This window comes from Anticarsia gemmatalis, chromosome 23 (genome assembly GCF_050436995.1).
Source record: "Anticarsia gemmatalis isolate Benzon Research Colony breed Stoneville strain chromosome 23, ilAntGemm2 primary, whole genome shotgun sequence".
NCBI lineage: Eukaryota > Metazoa > Arthropoda > Insecta > Lepidoptera > Erebidae > Anticarsia > Anticarsia gemmatalis.
The window spans coordinates 1152791-1167123 of record NC_134767.1 but is presented as its reverse complement, the minus strand read 5'-3'; the positions used below and the strand labels follow the sequence as shown (position 1 = coordinate 1167123).

Genomic DNA, 14333 nt, shown 5'->3' with positions numbered 1-14333 from the left:
AATCTGCTGTACTTACGCCCTTTTATTATTAAACTTTACGATATACTCTTGTTATATCTTAATAAAGAAAGGGTCTGTAATATACGGGTTTTTAATGTTATTGTTCCGGTGGGGTTTGGACCTAGGGCTTTTGATGATCAGACAATCACATTAGGCTGTAGTGTAAATATTATTATATGTATCATAAGCATAATAATATAATTACACCTTTCATATCCGAAGGTATAGACAGAAGCGTTTCTCCATTTAAAATGTTTAACCTATGTTATAGGTGCCTATTGGCACATACCGGGCACGATTTTTTCTTATTTATTTTCTCCGATTACACGGAAACGCGTAAACCAGTATCAAAAATGCTTTAATTTGTTTTAACAGTTTTTCAAAAGATACAACTTAAAGTTAGTTATGACATAAATAATTGACAAGACACCAAATGTTACAGGGATTATGTAATAATTTGTTTATTTTTTGAAAGTCATTTATTTTTATCTAAAAATAATTCTTACAATCAAAAATACCTCGTCTATTCTTGATCTAATCAAGGAATTTTCCACGAAATTAACCTAAATGAACTTCAATACAAAATCATTGATTCCCAAGCTAACAAGTAAACAGGTTAAATTGCAAACATATTCGTAAGTGCGTCGATTAATATTTGAGTTTCTGTCGAACTTCTTCGAAGCTAAGTTCAATGTTGATAGCTGTGGTTTATTTTGGACTGAAGTGTACACCACTGAAATACCAGTTAATATGTGACAAGGCTCATAGGTGGAAGTAGCTTTATAACTTTTATAACTTTATCTCCTTTTTTAATCCTACCCGGATTGGTCAAAATCCTTTATTAGCCTTAGGGTGCCTACGTCATTACATATATAACTGCATCAGTAGTTTTGGGCTGTGGGTTGATAGATCACTATATCAGTCAGTCACATTTCTTTTGCTTCAAGTTCAATTCATAGCTGTAATTAAATACCTAGTTTTTAATGATCCTAAGAGTTTGAATGAAATGAAATGAAATGAATGAAATACTCTTTATTGTACTTGTATAAATAAAAAATAAAATAAAAAAATAAGATACAAGAAAAAGAATAGACATGGATAAAAATAAAAACAAAATAAAATTAAGATGGTAGTACAATTGGCGGCCTTATCGCACAGTGGCAATCTCTTCCAGGCAACCATTGGATGGAGAGATTAATGAGAATGAAATGAGAGAGGGCAGTTCATAAGAGTGTTAGGAAAATATATTAATTAAACGTAAATAATTACATGTATATAAAAGTGGAATATATATATAAATATATAAAAGATACATAAATAATATTAAAAATACATACCAAATACATATATACATTAAATAAATAGTTAGTTGTGTAGCGATAGGTAGTGTTCCTTGACAAGTTTTTTAAAGATGGGCAGGGATTGAGCGCGTCGTATAGATACTGGTAGTGCATTCCACAATCGCACAGCTTCTACAGAAAATGATTTATCGAGAAATCTTGTGGAATGCACCGGCATCTTCAATCTTAAGTTTTCTGATGATCGCAGGAGTCTAGAATGTGTGTCATGCAAGAAATCGAAACGTTCTTTAAGATATGGGGGTGCTAAGGGATTAAACAATACATTGTACAGAAGAGAGAGAATGTGAGCATTCCGGCGTGAACGTAGGGGTAACCACTTGAGCTTGTGTCTGTATTCAGAAATATGATCATACTTGCGTAAACCAAATATGAATCTAATAAAGAAGTTTTGAAGCCGCTCAAGTTTATTCAATTGGTCCTCGGTAAGATCAGGATAGCTGACATCGGCATAATCAAGAACGGGAAAAAGAAGGGATTGTACTAACGCAACTTTTGTCGTGATCGGAAGAAGATTACGTAGTCTGCGCAAAGACCCCGCCGAAGCAAAGATTTTGCGACGTACTTGTTGGATCTGGGGAACCCATGACATATTTTTGTCAATAAAAATACCCAAATTCTTGACTACGTCACTAAATGGTATAACAATACCGTCACAAGACACCGGGGGTATCAGTGACCATTCAATTTTTGAGACCATTCTCGAACTGCCAACAACAATCACCTGGGTCTTATCCGGGTTGACCTTTAGCCCATACGACCTACTCCAGTCGCAAATTCGCACCATGTCAGTGTTTACTGTTTGGACAGCCTCCGTCAACCTATCTAAGGGAGCGTGGGAGTAAATTTGAAGATCATCTGCGTAGAGGTGGTAGGAAGAAGTTAAGACGTTAGAAATTGAGTTAATAAAAACTGCGAAGAGTAGGGGAGATAAGACGCCGCCCTGCGGAACGCCAGCAAATGACGGGCACCATGCGGAGATCGTATTTTCGATCCTGATACGTTGCCGGCGCCCAAACAGGTAACTACGAAACCAGTCAACCGCTGTTGGAGATACGTTAAGAGAGCATAGTATCCCGAGAAGTATATCAAAGTCGACAGTGTTAAAGGCGTTGCTAAAGTCTAGCAATGCAAGCACTGTTAGGTGACCATCTTCCATTGCAGACCTAATATCTTCCGTAATATGAACCAGGCTTGTGGTGGTACTGTGACCGGGACGGAAACCAGACTGGAGTGGGTTAAGGAGTTGATTTTCGGAAAGAAAGGAACTAAGCTGATCATGAACGAGGCGTTCAAGAACTTTGGAGAGGAAAGGTAGGATAGAAATGGGTCGGTATTCAGAGAAAGATGAAGGGTTGCATTTTTTAGGTAGAGGTGTGATTTGGGCGTCTTTCCAAGCTGATGGAAAGATGCCACTGGAGATAGAGGAATTGAGGATATGACAGATGACAGGGAGTATTTCATCAAGGATAGGAAGGATCATATTACGGCTGACGCAATCGGTACCTATCGCATTCGAGGAAGTAGATAGGATGCTCTTCTTAACGTCACAAGCAGCAAATTGATGAAATTCAAATGGGAAGCAGTCGGGAGTTGAACTTAGTGAAAGTGATTTTAGTGTGTTATCTTTTAGAATGGGGTCAAAGTGAGGTAATGCAGTAAAGTATTGGTTTAAAGCGTTTAGATCAAGAGGTTTAGGAATCGCGTCATGGCGCGATTTGCCGACTCCCAATGACTTCAGAAATTTCCAAACTTTGCCTGGATCTCCATTTTCGACAGATGCATGAATATGTCGGCGTTGTGCATTCCTACACACCTTACTGCAGTGATTTCGTATAGCTACATATTTTTTCCAATTAGCATCAGTTGGACGACATTTAAATTTTGTTTTTGCAGCAGCTTTCTGGGAGAGTAGAGTCTTAATGTCGTCCGTAAGCCAAGGTGACGGAAGATGTTTCACCCTAATTGTACGCAATGGTGCATGAGTGTCGTAGAGCTTTATCAGGTTTGAGGTCAGTAACTGAACTTTCTCATCCACACATTCCGAAGCAAAGAGAGAATCCCAGGCAATGTTGTTGACATCCGCACGAAGATTTGCCACATTCATTTCACGAAAGTTGCGCTGTACAAGGATTTTAGGTTTAGGTTTCGGAGGCCGGACACGATAAGACAAGAAGAGGAGGTCATGGTAGGAAAAGGCATCAGCAGGACACTGACCGTGCTTAGAAACACGATCAGGGGAAGAAATAAGGATAAGGTCAAGCAAAGATGGAGTACAGTTTGGAAAATGATGTGTAGCATTAAGAGGAAGTATAGAGAGGTTATTGGAGTCAACGATGGATTGGAGTGAACTGGAACGGTGATCATTTTTAAGGAGGCAGGTGTTGAAATCGCCCATGATTATGGTTTGACTGTACACGGGGATAAAATTTTCTAACAGAATTTCAAGAGAAGTGAAGTAATCTACACGTAAAGAAGGACTATAAAAAACACCGAGCAAGATTTTAGAGTGAAGAAGTTCAACTTCGAGAAAAAGATGCTCGCCAGCATTTGGTGGTGGGGGCTGTGGTGACTTGCTAACTATAGTGAAGGGAATATTTTGTTTAAGATAGATAGCCACTCCACCCCCACCTCCCACTGCGCGATCATTTCTAATAAGTTCATAGCCTGGGAGCGGTTGTTCTTAGTGTGAATCAATTTTATGTTTTTGATTCACACAAGTTTACTTAGATAGGACAAAATAACATGCCAGCTACTCTAAAAAATTGGTTTTACTATATTCTATAACAACATTATTTTTATACTGAATGTGCAGACCAGGACGTTGCGAATACACCATAGTGTCATTTTCATTAGAGGCTGGGCCTATTACCATTCAAACACGTGTCTCAACCCGAAGCTACAATTAAAATAAAAGAAATCTCAAAAGGAATACGAAAAACTCAATAACACTTTACCCAACTCGATAACCAAACATTGAACCTCGAGATCTCCAGCAGTAACTACCATTCAACACTCACAACGTAAAAGTTTAAACTGCAAATGCGCTATAACAAGCTCATTCAAACTTTTCGACTACATCCTTCTCTATCACTCAATAAACAGATGCGAGAGAAGAAGACAGCAATAGTTTTCAAAGCTCCGTCCATGTGATCTACTTACAACTTCACACATTGTACTTTTGTATTGAATTCGCATCAACTTTCAAACGCTCGTTCGTTTTCTGTTTTGGTTCTGAATCGCTTTTGAGTCGCGTTTACATCGACACTGACTTTTATATACTGAATTTGACATTAGTTTATCACATACATATGATAAATTTACAACATCATACCTGTTATACCTGAAGATGTAGACAGGCAGATGCATATAAAATACAACCATTTCTCGTCTTTTACCTGAAAACAGTAAACGGGATATCTTACTACTGTCCACATAAATACTACTGTCCAGCCCACAGAGGCAGTCATTTAGTAAGTTAGTATATTATTTCCTTAATTTTTCTTCGCATCGTCGGCGTCGTACACGTATTTATGAAATTCGGCCATTTTCTAGTTGATATCCTTTCCACAGAAATTCCAAGTTGGTTCCATAAATGTACAGTAATAGACGTAATGTCGTCTATTACTATGTACATTTGTACACTTAATATATTGTATTTGTTTTTTAAATCGGGAAAATGTGTTCCTCATGCAATTGCATGTTGTCCGAAAAAATGGTATATGCCGTGTTAATGAGGTAATCTGGCAACCCTGGCAGTTACCTAGTTTACAGATAGTTAAAAGTCTGAGGCTTCGTCCGCTACACCTAGTATACCCTTATATGTATGTTATAGGTCCTATGTAATAGGGGAAGCCTGCAGGGGAACTAAATTGACCTAGATTTAGGTGAATGGAGAGCAAGGTACAAACTCTACGTTGCTTTCAAATAAATAAACATATTTTGTTAGAATCCTGGAATTGAAATTGGTCTCAGGATCTTTTGAGATTGTTACTACTACTACTACTTACTAGTAACTAAATCATTCATGCATCAGTTTTAGTAATTTCTGGATGGTTTTTTACTTTTTCACGCATAAAAATCGGATAGATTTGACAACTAAGGCACACATATACAGAGTAAAAAAAATGCAACTTTATTAAAATCTTTAAATACTGCATTTAAAGATTTTTAATAAAGTTGCATTTTTTTAGGCTTATTTTTAAAGCTTTTTCTTCAATATTTCTTGTACTCTGCCTCCATGACTTATAATTTCCAGCCTTTATAGTTTACTAGATGACCCGCGCAACTTCGCTTGCGTCACGTTAGAGAGAATGGGTCATCAGTATCCCCGTTTTTGTAACATTTTTTACTGGTACTCTGCTCCTATTGATCGTAGCGTGATGATATATAGCCTATAGCCTTCCTCGATAAATGGATTATCTAACACTGAAATAATTTTTCAAATCGGACCAGAAGTTCCTGAGATTAGCGCGTTCAAACAAACAAACTGTTCAGCTTTCTTTCTTTCTTTCTTTTCTTAACACGATAAATGCTTTAATTGGAAAATTACTCAAACTTACTGGCATTCAACTTCCTGCTTTCATAATAACCTCTCGAGCGCCCCACGTCAAAATTCAAATATACCGTTAAGCGTCCAGGCCAAAAATGGCGCGCGAAATTGAATTGGCGGTTGGCGTTTAAGCGCCGATTCCGTCATATTTTGATACTAACACCCTAGTCATACCTTATATATTTGAAATCTACATAAAATTTGCTATATATTAAAAAAATAAACCACAAATAATATTTGATAGTGGTGGTACAATAGTCGGTTTAATCTGAATATTGTGTGCTTTAGGCATGTGTTTGAAGAAAGTCTAAAAAATATTTTTAGGCATAAAAAATAATATGACGGAAGGTCTTATCGTGTAGTTAATGAATAATGACATTAAAATCCAACTGTAAAATATACTCAAATCTTTAAAATTAGTTAAAAAAAGTATTTACAATATTGGTCACAAAGGAACATGTCGTTGGGTCAGATGTTGTTTAAGGTGCTCTCTGGCCTATATCAACCACTTATTCAAGTGTGTGCATTAGATCGTCGTCTCGTTTCATCAGCTTCAATGTCAAATATGTTTGAAAGGGATAAACATAGTTTTAGCATTTAATTTCTACGTTTTTTTAATGTAAGATCGTTTTGCCGTACCACGGTGGCGGGACGCTTGACGGGGGTAGCACATTCAACCGTGACACGGTGGCCGGGCGCTTGAGAGGATAATTAAATCAAACAAATACCATAAAAAGTTACATTTTCCTTAATAAAAACTTTTCTATATTACATTATTGTAATGCCCGAAAGACTCAAAATAACATTACTAACTTAACGGGATTAGAAGTCATGTGTGTCTTAATAAATAGCTTTAGTTTCCTTATCTTTGAAGACAATAGGTATTTAGGCCGACTGCTGTTACAGAATCTGTGGTATGTGTTATTTATTAGGCCCTTTGGAGGCTAGAATTTAGGTTACAATTTACTAGATTTAGACTGCCTAGGATTGCGAAGGCAGTGCTTATTGGAAGCACTGAAAGCGAATTCAGGTTACGGATGTTTATTCAAGTATTATGATTGCAGTTGTAAGGATCTATATTTCGAAACTTAAATATAATATCAGTGCTTTGAAAGTTCTTGGAAAATCCCAATCCGGCATCCATAAAGCTGTAGATACAACATACAGTTATGTTGTATCTACAGCTTTATGGATGCCGGCATTCGCCGGTATGTAAAGGAATTGAGTATGTGAAGACATTGCCATCACTTTGCGTTTATCGTCCATCATTGACCCATCCGAACGCTGGAACATCCTTTCTCATTTAGCACGTTTAAGGCGCTATAAGGCACCTCAAAGTGACGTGCCAGATATACCATTTTATATTTTTTTGTGAAATAGTTCATTGGATACAATTTGTAACTACTTTCAGTCAACTAAAATCTCTTAGCATAACTGCAAATGAATTAACAAGAGCTTCATACATGTACATATATGTTTACCAAAATCCTAAACAACAACACACTCTAATATCACTATTACATTTCTAACAGAGCTATTAGCAAAGTTGCAAAGGTAAAGTAATGTATACGGTATATTGACACGCAGTGGGTGGTCTGTGATGTTACGATCTTTCAAATTGAAGGACCACCGACTGTGAGGCGAATAAGGTTATGTTTTAACCTTTCACATGGCAGAGTATTTGCTGTAGGCTTTTTGTAGGTATGATATTATTATTATTATTATTTATACAAGATATATTGTAGTTAAAATTACAGTAAAACAAAAGAAAAAAAAAACATTTTTCATCGAAAATACAAACTTTAGCCAAAGAAATGGTTATTATGAATTGTTATAACGGTGAAGAAAAGCTGCATAAAACTATTTAGTATGCATGACAATTTTTTAAAGGAAAAAAAATGATGGAACGTCTATTTGCGGGTCACACAGATATTTGTTTCGTGAGGGAATCGAACGGCCTCCCGATGAACTGGTTGTGGCGTGACGGCCACCCAAACCACTGCGGCACGAAGGCGGCAACGGGTATATTTATACTGTTATTATTCTTCTACCAAAGAAAATCTTAACAACAGAAATCTACGTATAAAAATTCTCTCCACTTACTTAACCCATACAATAGGTTTTTATCTCGCAAGATGATAAAACGGTTATAACATTTTTATGCGGATCCGATTCATACGATTTCGTCGTAAAAATAATCAGATATAGATCTGTTTGGCTCATATTCTAACCAATAAAGTTTTACGTAAAAGCTTTCCTTAATAAAAGAATACGTAACGCTTATGCGTTGAGCAATTTTGAAGGTTTGCCTGAATTGAATCATTAGTTTATTTGAAGGTCGATTGTAGGTTATTCTTTAGAAAAGTAGTATATTTTCTATTTCTTTAAAAGTAAACAATCTCTTGATTCAGGGTTTTAGATTTAGAAAGCTTGTTGCAGCTTGTTGTTGTAGCTTAGAGTACAATTAAATACACTTTAGGTATACTTGGAGTTCACGCACGAAACAATAACCAGATGCTGGTTCACGTATTTCAGTGTCCGTGATTGTTTGATCGTGCCTCTCATAGTTCCGAAGTCTATGACCCTAACTTCTTTAATATTCCGTAATATCACTAAGGATTTATTGTAAAAAAATTACGGGAGCGACTTTTTGCCCCACACGAGGTTCAAACCTGTGACATTAGCGTACAAAAACTGGATATATACTTATTACATTTAAGGTAGTAGTAGTAGAAAAGAAATCGAACAAACAACTTATAAAATCAAAATCAAATCATTTATTCATTTAGGTCAAATATTGACACTTATGATAGTAGTTACAATTACTGAATCTACCAAACACATAGTATTCAGAAAAAAATAAGATCTTTTTTGCCCAAAAGTGTATCGTTACTCCCAAATGTTATACACAATCTATCCACAAAGTGGTTACAACAGATGTTCTTCAGAGGTTATAGTCACGTGTAACGCCGTGTGTTCGTTATAGCTCTACGTGAGATTTATCCCGCATTTGCATAAGGAAATTATCATGTTTGTTTGTTTGTGGAATTGTACACAAACTGCACGTTTGACACAGTGGTTAAAGTGTCCGCAATAACCGTAGCGCCGTGTGTGGTGGGTTCGAATCCCGCCTGGAACAAATCTTTGCGTGATGAGCACGAGTATCTGCTTGTCAATTTATCTATATGAGTAGTAGTAGTAGTACATATATAATATTTTTTTCCAGTTTCAATTAAACCGGCCAACTTAACAGTCAGTTTAAAATTTGTAGTAAGCCTAAGTGGTAACAACAAAACATACTAAAAATAAATTATCTGAGATTTATACGTTTACTATATCAAGTCTATCACGAAATTGTATTATATAAAATTCACTTTATTCGAAAATAATAAACTTATACAAATTCTATACACATGTAATACAATTAAATTATATTCTCCAGTTAAACTAGCTTTCTGTAACGTAAAAGATTTTATTATAAAATATTCTTGAACTAGTTTCGTAGGCTGAAATTAAGTTAGTAAAAGGACAAGGATTAGATAAATTTAATTTAATCAAACTTTTGTATGAAGACCTAGTTTTAAATGAAACTTATTGTGAAGATAAAGTAATTATTAAAATCTTTGAAGGGAATAAAATATATCAGTAGCAATTAATTTGGAATAATAATTATAGCCTACCTCTTTGGGAAAAATAGGCGTGGTCTAATGTATATTATGAAACACTTATCTTTTACTAGCTGACCCGTGCAACTTTGCTTGCGTCACATAAGAGAGAATGGGTGAAATTTTTCCACGTTTTTGTAACATTTTTTACTAGTACTCTGCTCTTATTGGTCGTAGCGTGATTATATATAGCATATAGCCTTCCTCAATAAATGGGTTATCTAACACTGAAATAATTTTTCAAATCGGACCAGTAGTTCCTGAGATTAGCGCGTTCAAACAAACAAACAAACTCTTCAGCTTTATTATATTAGTATAGATAGTTTTGGATTTTGGGATATTGGATTGATAAATAGTATGGGTGGTTTTCTTTTTTCGTATACAAATCCCTATTTATGATATTCCGTGTGTTGTTTATAAACAAATTTTTCAAATACGTAACTATTGACACCAGTACCTCTATTCTCTACCACTATCGACTACCGACAACCGGCTAGCTATCGAATTTTGACATTTAGAATGTACTGCCAAAATGTTTCCTACGACACCCGCCAGAGGCGCTGATCAGATTTTCATACAAAATTTCTCGATTACAGTTCGGTTGTCGGTAGTCGATAGTAGTAGAGAATCGAGGCACATAAAACCTTTCTATGCCGTCGAATTCAGTTCTGAATTTTTATATACTACTAGTATAGTGTAGACGATAAGTATAAACTGGCGCAAGACCGTATAAAGTGGCGTGCTAAGGAGGAGGCCTATACTCAACAGTGGGTGGAAACGGGCTGATTAGATAGATAGAATAATAATATAAACTTTTCATGTTGTAAATATTTTTTTTTACATTACTTTAATTATAAACACATACACAAGTTCTGAATTTTAATTTAAAATTCCTACAATAATAATTTCAGTCAATTCGTATTTAAAACCAATTCTCAGAACTATCACAATCAGTCAGCCTGCGACCGCGGCTCATAATCTGCGGGAAATGTCAGGTATTCAAAGGCAGAATGAGTGTTTACGTTAATTCCCATACAATACAATAGTTCGGATATTAATAATATTCGAACTATTGTAGAATGAACAAAAAAACATACAAAAAAAGCTATTAATTTTTTTTTAACCCGTTGCTGTCCCACTGCTGGGCAAAGGTCTCCGAAAGAGGGAGTGGTTAGGCCTTGACTTTACTAAGTGCGGGTTGGGGACTCTGCATGCTCAAGAAATGTATTGAAACAATGTTTAGGCATACAAGGTTTCACCACGATGTTTTCCTTTATAGTTAAAGCAAGTGATAATTATTTCTAATACACATATAACTTCGAAAAGTCAATGGTGTGTTGCCTCGGGTTCGAATCGTCGACCACTTGCGTGTTCCAATTTTACCACCAATTCTTTTCTCACTGTTAGGTATAAATAGAATTCAGAAAATCTAAATTATTTTCAACCCCAATATTCTCTAAATCAGGCCATACTCTATGACCTTTCAATATGTTACCTACAAATATACTTTCAAATACAGCGAAACTGTTAAACAAATATTTGAAAAGCTTTTCAGTCTGCAAATCAAAACGTAGGTCGTCTCATCAATCAATGTCTAACCCTAAATAAACCTAAAAGAAATGGTACACATAAAATTAACTGTGTAATAAATTACGTTACTGTGTTAAAAGACATCACTCGCCTAACACATTGCCTAAGGCAGTGGTTTTCAAACTTTAGTTAACAAAAGACTTTTCATTTTTTTTTTATTAATGTTTTCGAATCATCGCCTCTGTTGTGCGATTTTTAGTTTGTCTGACTACTGATCGTGTATTCTCGGGTTGAGCAAAATAATATTGGTATTTCCTAATTTATATTAGGTTATTTCTCAATAATAACCCAAAGTTAGGTAACGTGCCCGGTTAATGACAATAGGCCCTATTACATAGGACTAACATTGTTAACGGGCAAAAGTAGGCGACTAAGTTTCTTACACGTCTGCCTATATATTTAGTTATAACAGACGTGATATTACGACGCAAGTAAATTAGGAAAGACCAATAGCAAAAACCCATGACCTCGTGATAAGTAATCGTATACAATTATACCATTTATACTACAATAAGTTATTTCGGTTCTGGTTGCCAATTTTTCCTTTATTCTCTTGTATAACCAACTCAACTGGATGCAATTTGGGTTTGTTGATTTTCATAAAAGTTGCACCAAATTCATTTACCACAGGTGCTTTAGTTGTCTTACACAAACAAAAAGTTGCTAAACATGTTAGAAACCACTGGCTAAGGTAAGGTCAATACATGAATATGCAGACCCTAATTCAAGCTAATCCAATTTCGCCGATGAACCAAAACAGACTCGAGTTGGTCTAGAATATTATTCAGGCTTGAATAGCCATGGACTTGAGAAAACAACTGCGGGAGATATTGTTAGAATCTGCTTTGCTTAAGCTATTATGAAGTTTCATGAGTGTTCAGGAAATTGCCTTAATTTGAAGGCTGCTGTCTGAAAAAGACAGGGCAGAGAATTTGCATTTAGCAAGTTTGCGTACATGGTGAATTGTTTAAACTTTGTTTTATGTATTACCAATAGGGATGTTTTCAGGGTAACAAAACAGATATTGTTCTGATAATTTGTCAATCAGATAACAAAAAATCTACTTGACACGTAATTTGTTCCAAATGTTGATTGGATTAAAAAGACTGGAGAGATAACAAGCAAAAATTCATATATTTCAATAAAATGAAAGTTTGAGTTTTCAAGTCAATCATCTAAATATTTTTTTCCCAGACAGATCAACTAAATAAAAAAATATCTATCCAATAAACTTTAATCATCTATAACAGCTACTAACTTAATATTACTTGATTCTCGTTGCGGCAAAAAACTTTAAGCAATCCAAACAAAAAGAAAATCTTTTCTCGGAATAGATCCCCAAACACTTTTCAAAATCAAATAACACCACTTTGCACTAAAATTTACCTTCGATTTTTCGCTGATTCTAACCAGGTGTAGTTCCGACGTAAATTCGGATCTGAATCATACATAATTCATAAATTCAAGCTTATCACTGGAGTTCCACGTACGAATAGATCCATCCGTAATTGTGGGTACAATGGAACAGGTGTGAGAGCGGCTTGTGTAATCGTTTCTCGAGGATTGTGGTTCGTTTTGAAGGTTTTTGAAGTACTTTTTGTGGACTGGAAAATAGGGTTATGTGGTTAGTGGTCATACAGAAAATGAACATGTTTTTTGACACAAGAAACTACGAGATTTTAGTTTGAGAATCAGATAGATTTTCGGCATGATACTGGTACATAGAAAAGTCTATCTCAGCACAAATAGCAAGAAACTACATTATCATCTGTTTTGTAAACAGAACAAAAATATCAAGCTTTCGATTAGATAGCAGAAGACGGATAAGGAAAGGTGGACATTTTTATTGTCCATTCGTTTCCTATTGATCCTTATTGGCTATATATTTGATACATTGACATTTTATCGTCTTGCATGATGCGATTCACATGCAGTAAATTTTAAAAGTGCTGTACGCATTTGCCTCGCGTACTTGTTGTTGGCAACTCAAATCTAAAACACAACTATTTATTTATTTTATAAGCTGATTTATTCTGTCTTTCACTTTTTACCCATAACTGTATTTTTTTATTTTTAGCTATGTGTCCTATACGACCGTTGGGTTTCATGATTTTGTCGATTATTTAATACTAACATTTTGCTGATCTAAAGTTAAAAAAAAATTCTCAACAATTAAAATACAATTTGCTATTAAATTTTAAATCGCAAAAAATAATAATACGTGCATCTTTAGGCTCTGCCTAGGCATAGGTATCTAAATTGGGTGTAATCATATCCCTTTACACACTTTTAAGTATAACAAGTAGAGTAGAAAATTTAAACCGATTTTTTGAGAGTTTAATCACACCCAGTGTCACTCCACATTCCAGCAGAAACAGTGAAAAACTCAACAAGACCTCTAAAAAGAGCAATTCCCTTAAACCGCACCTATCTAATCAGCAGCAACGTACAATAATTTCACATCAAAACCAAAAACACCTTTCCTAAAGCTCCCGTTCAGTAATAAACAGTGGAAAGAAGCCATTTCTACGAGATTTATGGTCCACGGCCTTTTTGTGAGGCGGCCATGTTTGTTATCCCATAATGGGAATAGGTTTTCCTAATATATCGGTTGTTTGGTAATCTGTGGAATTGAGTTATATATATCACTGTGAATTAGTGGGGGCTTCATTTTACTACCTGTGTTTAGCTTTTAGTGGTACTTCTGTAGTGTTACTGTTTTTGGGCGTTTTGTTGAGTATGTGGATTAGGGTTGTGTATATTGTAGATTATTTTTGTAGAAGTTTTTTACTAAAGAATCAATTGTAGATTTATAAACAAATATAAAATAAAGCCATATTTTGAAAATAATAATTAGAAAGGCTGGATTTGTGGTGGATTTTTTTAAATAGTATATTATACATTTTTACTCAAAGTGATGCAAGAATAGTCAGATTAACTGCCTTCGAGTGTTAGATAAGATATATGCCATATTACCATCCCGTTGTATACCACAGGTTTGCGGAGAAAATGACTGGGCTGTTGAAAAATTGCCTTGGATTTTTTTCAATAGCATGATTTTTAAATAATGATAAAAGTCTCCGGGACATGATATTTTTTTTTATCATAGTTATCTTCTAGAGCATAAAATATTTCGTACTTATTTCGTATTAAATCACCTACATAGTA

The 14333-nt window shown here is 35.1% G+C and overlaps 1 protein-coding gene across 1 annotated transcript in view; it reads left to right on the top strand.

Annotated features, from left to right (window-relative positions):
- The window catches only part of LOC142983067 (lachesin-like), a 124954-nt gene that overhangs the window by 25323 nt on the left and 85298 nt on the right, over positions 1-14333 (top strand). The gene's annotated exons all lie outside the window — the stretch shown is intronic.